General features: G+C 38.1%; 1 long non-coding RNA gene across 1 annotated transcript in view; it reads left to right on the top strand.

The window, feature by feature from the left end:
• Positions 1-3,523: 3,523 nt before the first annotated feature.
• Positions 3,524-10,502, top strand: part of LOC116086536 — a 22,437-nt gene continuing 15,458 nt past the window's right edge. The window contains exon 1 of the long non-coding RNA XR_004116984.1: positions 3,524-3,665. This is a non-coding gene — a long non-coding RNA (uncharacterized LOC116086536). The remainder of the gene's footprint in view (positions 3,666-10,502) is intronic.

The following is a 10,502-nucleotide window of genomic DNA, read 5'->3' as shown; positions in this document are numbered from 1 at the left end:
AACATTTTTAATAAGTATGAGTAAAAATACATTTTAATAAGCAAACGCTTTGCAATTAGAAGAAATATGTTTTTCTCCTTTACCCTATGCCTTTACAGGGAACTCACTTGCTAAATCACTTAAAATTAGCAACCTCACTTTCATCACATATCTCCAATTTTGAAGGAAAAGAGGGACTATATGGAAAAATAACATTGTGCTAATTTTAAAAAGACAACCATAGTACTTTTATGGAAAAATCAATTTTATATGAACATAGACATGAACAAGGTTGCTATGGTGACCTGAAGAATGCTGGGCTCAATAGTCATAGCAACAAAAATTACAGAAGTAATATAGTGATGTTAGATGTATAGTAATAGAAAGCTACTCCCTAGAAAAAGTGAACTAGGCAGATAACAGGACCCTCAACTGGGATATTAGCCTTCATTCTTGTCTGTCCACCTCCAGATTCACATGATACTGAGACATGCTATTCATTAGGACCTAGAAGGTTAACTGAAGGTAGATGATGTAGACTTAGGTGGTTACCAATTGTATGTATGACATTCAGAAATTGAGCTATTTTTAAGTTACCAACATTTCTCTAAATTACTCATACTCCTGTAAGTAAATCCAATAAGCTATTGGTTTACCAAGTTGAACTTAGATGGAATTATTTCTTTAGCTTCCTGAAGTCTTGTCTAAGGTGAATTGACATTTGTCCTTGTGTCCTCAGGGGGAAAAAGTAGCATGACAAATTGGTGTACAACTGTAGGGCAAGATAGAATCATAAATGGATTTTGGAAGAGCAATCTTGGTTGCTGCTGTGGGTAATAAGGCTGAGGATGTTTCATCTGAGGCAATAGTCATAGTGGCAATCCCACTCTTCCGTGTGGTATACAATGGTATGCCTTTTTGTTGCAGTGTCAACTAAAGTATCATTTCTGTAGATGAAAAGACCAAGTTTACACATACATAAAATCAATGTAGGCAATGTTTGGAGAAAACACCTATTCTATGCACTATGTTTTTTTGTTTTTTGTTTTTTTGTTTTGTTTTGTTTTCTTTTTTTAAAAAAAGATTTATTTATTTACTATTTTATGTAAGTAAACTGTAGCTGTCTTCAGACACACTAAAAGAGGGCATCAGATCTCATTACGGATGGTTGTGAGCCACCATGTGGTTGCTGGGATTTGAACTCAGGATCTTTGGAAGAGCAGTCAGTACTCTTAACCGCTGAACCATCTCTCCAGCCCGCACTATGGGTTATTGTTCCTCCTATGGGTTATTAATGAATGAGATTTGCCAAGAGAGACCACTGATTAACGAATGTATATATTTCAATTCCCAAAATTAAAAGTGTGGGATGGAACTCTATGCTAGCTGTGCTTGCACAGGACAGCGGCCCAGTGTTAATGAGAAGGTGATAGAAAGGAAAATGACTCAGGGAACTTTTTCATGATTGAGCTGATGTTGTATACCAAATCAACTAGTGTTAATTTGTGCTTACCAAAGAGCTAAGAGAAAAATTAATTCAACAGGGACTTCAGGGCTGATACAGAGTTTTCGTGGCTTTGATGAACCACATGGTAGTATATGATATTGTTAGATACAAGAGGCTTTGACAAATTAGTGTGACTATTAATGACAAATCAGTTGGTTTTGTGAAGTGCTGAATCAATAAACAAGAGAAATGAAAAGCAGGCATAGAGGCTTCTCAGGGTCACTTGAAATGTGGCAAAGTTTATGTCAAGCAAAAGTTTCTATGGAAGAGTCAACAGAAAGTTGTCATACTTGTAGGTCTTCAGAAAGCTTTATGCACTTTACAGCATTTTCTCACAGATATGTACCACAGGAGGATGCTAATGTTACCTACGAGGCCATAGACAATGACTTTTAACTCATATTTAATGGCAGTTTTATTGGTCCTATGATAATGTGCAGAGTATTTGAGCTTTGTTGGATTCTTTGTTGTAACTCTTAAGAACACTAGATGTTATAGATAACAAGGATGGATAGAGAACATTACAAAATCAGCTCAAAGATGACCTTTTCCTTGGGGTGTATAATTATCTCTCCAGAGTGTACTGTCTATATTACTTAAAGAAAATATACTGGTGTGTGTGGAAATTGTTTATCCAGCCTGATGTCCTTTCATTAGCCAGTAGAGAGGCAGGAAGCACAGTGGAGAGACCATAGCCACAGTGGGAGCCCAGAACCCTTCAGCTCTTGGAACTAGCTTTAGGAATGGCAAGGCCTGCCCTTGTCCTTTAATCAGGTGGAATAGTATACTCTCCCCATACTAAATACTTTGTGATGAGGTTGTGTATCATGGCTCCATGGCAATGCTTCTGGATGGCACACAGAGAGTGATGAAATGCTGTGCCTTAGGACAAGTGACACAAATGATGGAATCTTTTCATACTGTATAGACTGTCTTGGATCTTGCTGGTAATTTATCTGTTTAGTGGCATGCCTTTGTTTAGCTTTTCATTCTCTGAGAACTTCATATGTATAGAATGAAACACGCTCATATCTATCCCCTACTTGTCCCTTCCAGTTCCCTCCAGATCTCCCTCTACACATGCACATCTCAACTCCATGTCTTTTCTTTTTACTTTAAATACAACTCACTAAATCCGTTTAGTGTTTTTCATATATACACAGATGTAGGGCCATTCAGAAGAGCATGGGTGACAATCTAGCAAAGGTCAAATCTCCAAAAAGAATGGCTTGCCATTTTTCTATAGCGATCAACTTCTGATATTTCCTTAGTTAGGGGTGGAGCCTCAACAAGCCTACCTCATCTATGACAGAGTTTTGGCTGAGTTTCTATGAGATATTTTCTATTCTTCTAGCAGCCAAATTCCAAACCAATTGTCATTTACTTGGAAGAGAGGGTGATGGGTTTTCAGAGTCTGTCCATTCTCTGTAGAAGAGTATAAATGCTAATTTCTGCCTGTTTTCAGAAAGCATCAGCAAAAACCATGACATAGAGTTGTCAAATAGTTTGAGGAAAGATATCCTGCATGGGTAAAAAAGGTACAAAATTACTGAACAGAATCCCAGCACCAGGGTTGGGTTACAGGTACATGGCCAGATGAAAATCAGAGATGCCAGAGGGCAGGCTACTGCTGTTGCCACATAAATGTAATGTGTATCTCCTTACATTACTGGCACCAAATTGCTTATATGTAGAGAGAGGCCCCTTTTCACTGGAATATGGTCACTGGTAAAGAGTTATAACCAAATTTCTAAGAATTATGAGTGCTTCTGTGGGATTGGTGGCCACATCAGACACATTGAGGATCAAACACATAGCAAGCAGTCCAAACACTCGAGGTGCTTTGCAAAAGAATATGGAAGGGTTAAAGTGGCCAATTAAAGTGGGGTAGTGATGAGAGAGAAAAGTGATATCCTTCAGGCATGGGCACAAATGGGACCACTGGCCATCCTGGATTAGAAGTTGCTGTGGTAACCTATAGAATGTGAGGCCCCATAGCCATGGCAACAGAGTAAATAGAATACAGTGACAGCTAGGTTTCTGTTGATAATGGCACACTTAATGCGCCCTAGTGAAAACATAAAATGAAGGACCAGAAGAACCACACTGGGATTCCAACCATGACTCTTTCTTACTTCACAGATGAAAGTGATTGTGGAAGTGTTTAAAAACATTGGAGGTATGAGCTTAACTGAAGGAGGGGTACATGATGAAGGTGGAACTTTTTTGAGGTTGTATTCATGATTGTTGAGACTTTGCTGATGGAGCTGTATTTCAGTTATGGAAACTGTAACTGTCTCTTCATCCACCATTCTACTACACTACTAATACAGAACCAATAATAATTGGTTTATCAAGTTGGATTAGACATCATTGTGCTTTATCTGGGGTGTTCAGATGTTTATTTTCATCTTACCAAGAGTAATAGAAGAACATTAACAACATACTACTGAAGCAAATTTCCACTTAATATATATTCTTTATAGAAACAACAAATGTAAATTATTTAATGATGATTTCTTTCTTCCTTCCTCCCTTCCTTCCTTCCTTTCTTTCTTTCTTTCTTTCTTTCTTTCTTTCTTTCTTTCTTTCTTTCTTTCTTTCATTTCCTTCCTCCTTTCTTTCAACATGGACTTCTGTAGAACAGGCTAGCTTTGAACTTACTTGCTGTTTAGCTGAAGTTGACTCTGAACACTTGATCCTCCTATGTACTTTCAAATGTGCAGATACTTCAGTACTACAACATTCACAAAAAGCCTTCCATGACTTCTTGTATTTATGTAGTTATCAAGGTATGATTAATTGTGACATGATTACAGAACAAACTAAGCTTTGTGGAACAAAATCCTGAACTTTTATAAGGCAGACATATACTGACGGGTATGAATACTAAAAATTCAGATTTTCCCTCTCCTTTTTAAAAATCTCCAGGAAACAGAGAAAACAGGGGAGTGATAAAAATGTTCAGAATTATTTACTTTCATTATGTCATGTCACTTGCATTTTTTTATTTTGGTTTTACATAGTTGACTTTTGTCCTCTGGCAGACTGAAGTCATTCTAGTGTGGGAAATGGTAGCTTTATGTCATTGGGGATCTGGCTGCCCCTTGGTTGTTTCTTGGTATTCATGCCAATTCTTAATCCAGAGTCTAGTTTACCCTTTGGCTTATTAAACTTCTTGAGTTTTGTGGACTCTATCTCGGGTAGTCTGCACTTTATTTTTTGGCTAATATCCACTTATTAGTGAATACATAACATACATGTCCTTTTGGGTCTGAGTTACCTCACTCAGGATGATATTTTCTAGTTCCAGCCATTTGCCAGCAAACTCATGATGTGTCATCATTCTTTTTTTTTTAAAATTAAATATTTTCTTTGTTTACATTTCAAATCTTTTCCCCTTTCCTGGTTTCCCCTCCAAAATAGCCCCTATTCCCTCTGCTCACCAACCCACCCTCTCCCACTTTCTGGCCCTGGCATTCCCCTACACTGGAGCATAGAGCTTTCACAGGACCAAGGGCCTCTCCTCCCATTGATGACTAACTAGGCCATCCTCTGCTACAAATGTAGCTGGAGTCATGAGTCCCACCATGTGTACTCTTTGGTTGGTGGTTTAGTCCCTGGGAGCTCTGAGGGTACTAGTTAGTTCATATTGTTGTTCCTCCTATGGGGCTACAAACCCCTCAGCTCCTTGGGTCCTTTCTCTAGCTCCTTCGCTGAGGACTCTGTGCTCAGTCCAATGGATGGCTTGAACATCCACTTCTGTATTTGCCAGGCACAGGCAGAGCCTCTCAGGAGACAGCTATATCAGGATCCAATCAGCAAGCACTAGTTGGCATCCACAATAATGTGTGGGTTTGGTGATTGTATATGGGACAGATTCCCAGGTGGGACAGTCTCTGGATTGTCCTTCCTTTAGTCTCTGCTCCACACTTTGTCTCTGTAACTCCTTCCAAGGGTATTTTGTTACACCTTCTAAAAAGGATCGAAGTATCCACACTTTGGTTTTCCTCCTTCTTGTGGTTTATGGATTGTATCTTGGGTATTCTGAGCTTCTGGGCTAACATCCACTTATCAGTGAGTGCATACCATGTGTGTTGTTTTGTGACTGGGTTACCTCACTCAGGATGATACCGTTCAGATTCATCCATGTGCCTAAAAATTTCATAAATGCATTGTTTTTGATAGCTGAGTAGTACTCTATTGTGTTCTACATTTTCTGTATCCATTTCTCTGTTGATGGACATTTGGGTTCTTTCTAGCTTCTGGCTATCATAAATAAGGCTGCTATGAACATAGTGGAGCATGTGTTCTTATTACATGTTGGAGCATCTTCTTGATACATGCCCAGGAGTGATATTGCTGGGTCATCAGGTAGTACTATGTCCAATTTTCTGATATCCAGAGTGGTTGTACCATCTTGGAATCCCACCAGCAATGAAAGAGTGTACCTCTTTCCCCATAACCTCGAGAGCATCTGCTGTCATCTGAGTTTTTTATCTTAGCCATTCTAACTGGTGTGGGGGTTGTTTTGATTTGCATTTCCCTGATGACTGAGGATGTTGAACACTTCTTTAGGTGCTTCTTCAGGCATTCAGTATTCCTCTGTTGAGAATTCTTTGTTTAGCTCTGTACACCATTTTTTAATATGGTTATTTTGGTTCTCTGGAGTCTAACTTCTTGAGTTCTTTGTATATATTGGATATTAGCCCTCAATCAGATGTAGGTTTGGTAAAGATCTTTACCCAATCTGTTGGTTGCCATTTTGTCCTATTGACAGTGTCTTTTGCCTTACAGAAGCTTTGCAATTTTATGAGGTCCTATTTGTCAATTCTTGATCTTAGAACATAAGCCATCGGTGGTCTGTTCAGGAAGTTTTCCCCTGTGCCCACATGTTCTTCCCCACTTTGTTTCCTATTAGTTTTAGTGTATCTGGTTTTATGTGGAGGTCCTTGATCCATTTGGACTTGAGCTTTGTAAAAGGAGATACAGTGGATCAATTTGCATTCTTCTACATGCTAATTGCCAGTTGAGCCAGGACCAATTGTTGAAAACACTGTCTTTTATCCACTAGATGGTTTTAACTCCTTTGTCAAAGATCAAGTGACCATAGATATGTAGGTTGACTTCTGGGACTTCAGTTCTATTCCATTGATTTATCTGCCTGTCACTGTACCAATATCATGCAGTTTTTATCACAATTGCTCTGTAGAAGAGCTTGAGGTCAGGAATGGTGATTCCACAAGTTCTTTTATTGTTGGGAATAGTTTTTACTATCCTAGGTCTTTTGCTATTCCACATGAATTTGCAAATTGCTCTTTCTAACTCTGTGCAGAATTAAGATGGAATTTTAATGGGGATTGCATTGAATCTGTAGATTGCTTTTGGCAAGATGGTCATTTTTACTATATTAATCCTGCCAATCCATGAGCATAGTAAATCTTTCCATTTTCTGGGATCTTCTTCCATTTTTTTTCTTCAGAGACTTGAAGTTCTTGTCATACATATCTTTCACTTGCTTAGTTAAAGTCACACCAAGGTATTTTATATTATTTGTGACTATTGTGAAGGGTATTATTTCCCTAATTTCTTTCTCAGCCTGTTTATTCTTTGTGTAGAGGAAGGCCACTGATTTGCTTGAGTTGATTTTATATCCAGCTACTTTGGTGAAGTTGTTTATCAGGTTTATGAGTTCTCTGGTATAAGTTTTGGGGTCACTTAAGTATTCTACCATATCATCTGCAAATAGTGATAATTTGACTTCTTCCTTTCCAATTTTCATCCCTTTGATCTCCTTTTGTTGTCTAATTGCTCTGGCTAGGACTTCAAGTACAATATTGAATAGGTAGGGAGAGAGTGGGCAGCCTTATCCTAGTTCCTGATTTTAGTGGGATTGCTTCAAATTTCTCTCCATTTAGTTTGATGTTGGCTACTGGTTTGCTATATATTGCTTTCACTATATTTAGGAATGGGTCTTGAATTCCTGTTCTTTCCAAGATTTTTATCATGAAGGGATGTTGGATTTTTGTCAAATGCTTTCTTAGCATCTAATGAAAGGATCATGTCGTTTCCTTTCTTTGAGTTTGTTTATATAGTGAATTACGTTGATGGATTTTCATATATTGAACCATCCCTGCATCCCTGGGATGAAGCCTACTTGATCATGATGGATGATTGTTTTGATGTGTCTTGGATTAGGTTTGAGAGAATTTTATTTAGTATTTTTGCATAACTATTTGTAAGCGAGATTGGTCTGAAGTTCTCTTTCTTTGTTTGGTCTTTGTGTGGTTTAGGAGTCAGAGTAATTTTGGTTTCATGGAACCAATTGGGTTGAGTACTTTCTGTTTCTATTTTGTGGAACAGTTTGAGAAGTACTGGTATTAGGTCTTTGAAGGTCTGATAGAACTCTGCACTAAACCCATTTGGTCCTGGGCTTTTTTTTTTTTTTTTGAGACTATTAATGACTCTTTTTATTTCTTTAGGGGATATGGGACTATTTAGATAATTAATCTGATCTTTATTTAGCTTTGGTAAGTGGTATCTGTCTAGAGAAATTGTCCATTTCATCCAAGATTTCCAGTTTTGTTGAGTATATGCTTTGTAGCAGTATCTCATGAATTTTTGGATTTCCTCAGTGTCTGTTGTTATGTATCCCTTTTCATTTCTGATTTTGTTAATTAGGATACTGTCTCTGTGCCCTCTAGTTAATTGGGCTATGGGTTTATCTATTTTGTTAATTTTCTCAAAGAAGCAGGTCCTGGTTTGGTTGATTCTTTGTATAGTTCTTTTTGTTTCCATGAGGTTCATTTCAGCCCTGAATTTGATTATTTCCTGCCATCTACTCCTCTTGGGTGATTTTGCTTCTTTTTGTTCTAGAACTTTCAGATATGCTGTCAAAAGATGTATGCTCTTTCCAGTTTCTTTTTGGAGGCACTCAGAGTTATTAGTCTTCCTCTTAGGACTACTTTCATTGTGTTCCATATGTTTGGTTATGTTGTGGTTTCATTTTCATTAAACTTTAAAACGTCTTTAATTTCTTTATTTCTTGATTTACCAAGTTTTCATTGAGTAGAGTATTGTTAAGCTTCCACGTGTATGTGGGCATTCTATTGTTTATGTTGTTATTGATGACCAGCCTTAGTCTGTGGTGATCTGATAGGAAGCTTGGAATTATTTCAATCTTCTTGTATCTGTTGAGGCCTGTTTTGTGACCGATTACACGGTCAATTTTGGGGAAGGTACCATGAGGTGCTGATAAGAATGAATATTCTTTTGTTTTAGAATAAAGTGTTCTATAGATACCTGTTAAATCCATTTGTTTCATAACTTCTATAGTTTCACTGTCTCTCTTTAGTTTCTGTTTCCATGGTCTGTCCATTGCAGATAATGGGGTATTGAAATCTCCAATTATTATTTTGTGTGGTGCAATGTGTGTTTTGTGCTTTAGTAAAGTTTCTTTTATGAATGTGGATGCCCTTGCATTTGGAACAGAGATGTTCAGAATTGAGCGTTCATCTTGGAACATCAGACCTTTGATGAATATGAAGTGTCCCTCCTTATCTTTTTTGATAACTTTAGGTTGAAAGTTCATTTTATTCAATATTATAATCTCCACTCTAGCTTGTTTCTTGGGACCATTTCTTGGAAAATTGTTTTTCAGCCTTTTACTCTAAGGTAGTATCTGTCTTTGTCACTAAGGTACATTTCCTGTATGCTGCAAAATGTTGGGTCCTGATTACATAAGTAGTCTGTTAGTTTATGTCTTTTCATTGGGGAATTGAGTACATTGATATTAAGAGATATTAAAGAAAACTAATTTGTAGTTGCCATCAGCCACAGGTTACTGGGTTCCTGAATGGAAAGATGGGGCTACATGGAGGGATATCCCCCAAGATGCCAGGATCTTGTGGCCTCATTAGCATCTCGTTATTTTGTCCAGAATGCAGGCTCTGCAGCTCATCAGAGAGTGGCTCCTTTATTGAAGCTGTAGACTTGGTAGAACAAGAGACCTCACCTAAGGCAAAATACTCCACCCTAGGTGGGCTAGCTGGTTGTGGCCACAACAGGGTCTGGTTCAGGCTGTTTGAGGCTGGAGGAAGTCACAGTTACTTCCTTTTTATTTATTAAAAATTAGCTGGACTGGGGCATAACATATACTTATGCTCCATAGTTCTGCCTGAGACTTAGGGTGGCTGGCAACTGGTCTGTCTTAGGACTAGATCTTTAATTGTCTCTCTCTTACCTGTCTTGGAGGTCACATGCAGCTTATTTGTGTTCCTTTGCACAAACATGGCCTTTTAGTGTTTATTATTAATAAACATGGCCTCTTGGCACATGCCTTTGTCTTAGGTTGATGAGAGCAAGATGTTCAGTGGCCTGTGTTTGGCTGTAGGCCCTCATAGCATACCTTTTCCCCATACAGACCAAAGCCACAATATGCACATAATACCTTTCTTCATCACAATGAATAACTGCTACATTTGAGGTTTTCTGAAGTTGAGCCTGAATGTTGGTAACTGACCTGCTTCAAATACCAAGTTAAAAGTTAAAAGCAACAGGATTAAACTTGTCTGTGGGGGTGTCCCAAGCATTCAATTCCATTGCAAATTAGAAACAATTAGAGGCAAGCTCTGGCATCCAGGTGTGGGGGAGGTGACTTTGAGAATCAACAAAGGAACTGTTATTTCTCAGGAAATATGGAGGTTATGCTTCAACTTAACTTTGCTGGGTAATAAAGATCTTTAGCCATCATCTTAATTGGAATCATACTTACTAGAAGGCTCAGGATCTTTATCCTTTTGAGGAACAAATCTTTCAGCCAACCATAGCACTCTGTCTTCTTTTTGTGAAAAAACACAAAGGGAATCTCTCCCCCATATAAAACGGGATCTGGACCATTCTGCATGTTAGTTAATGTGTCTTGCCATTTAACCATGGCATATGAACTGGAAGTGAGTGGATGCCAGTGGCAATCAGTGGCAGACTGACCTTTAGCATCAGTTTGCAAAAAAAAAAA

Source organism: Mastomys coucha, unplaced genomic scaffold (genome assembly GCF_008632895.1).
Source record: "Mastomys coucha isolate ucsf_1 unplaced genomic scaffold, UCSF_Mcou_1 pScaffold12, whole genome shotgun sequence".
Lineage (NCBI taxonomy): Eukaryota > Metazoa > Chordata > Mammalia > Rodentia > Muridae > Mastomys > Mastomys coucha.
The sequence above is the reverse complement of the archived record's forward strand: the minus strand, read 5'-3'. Positions and strand labels throughout refer to the sequence as shown.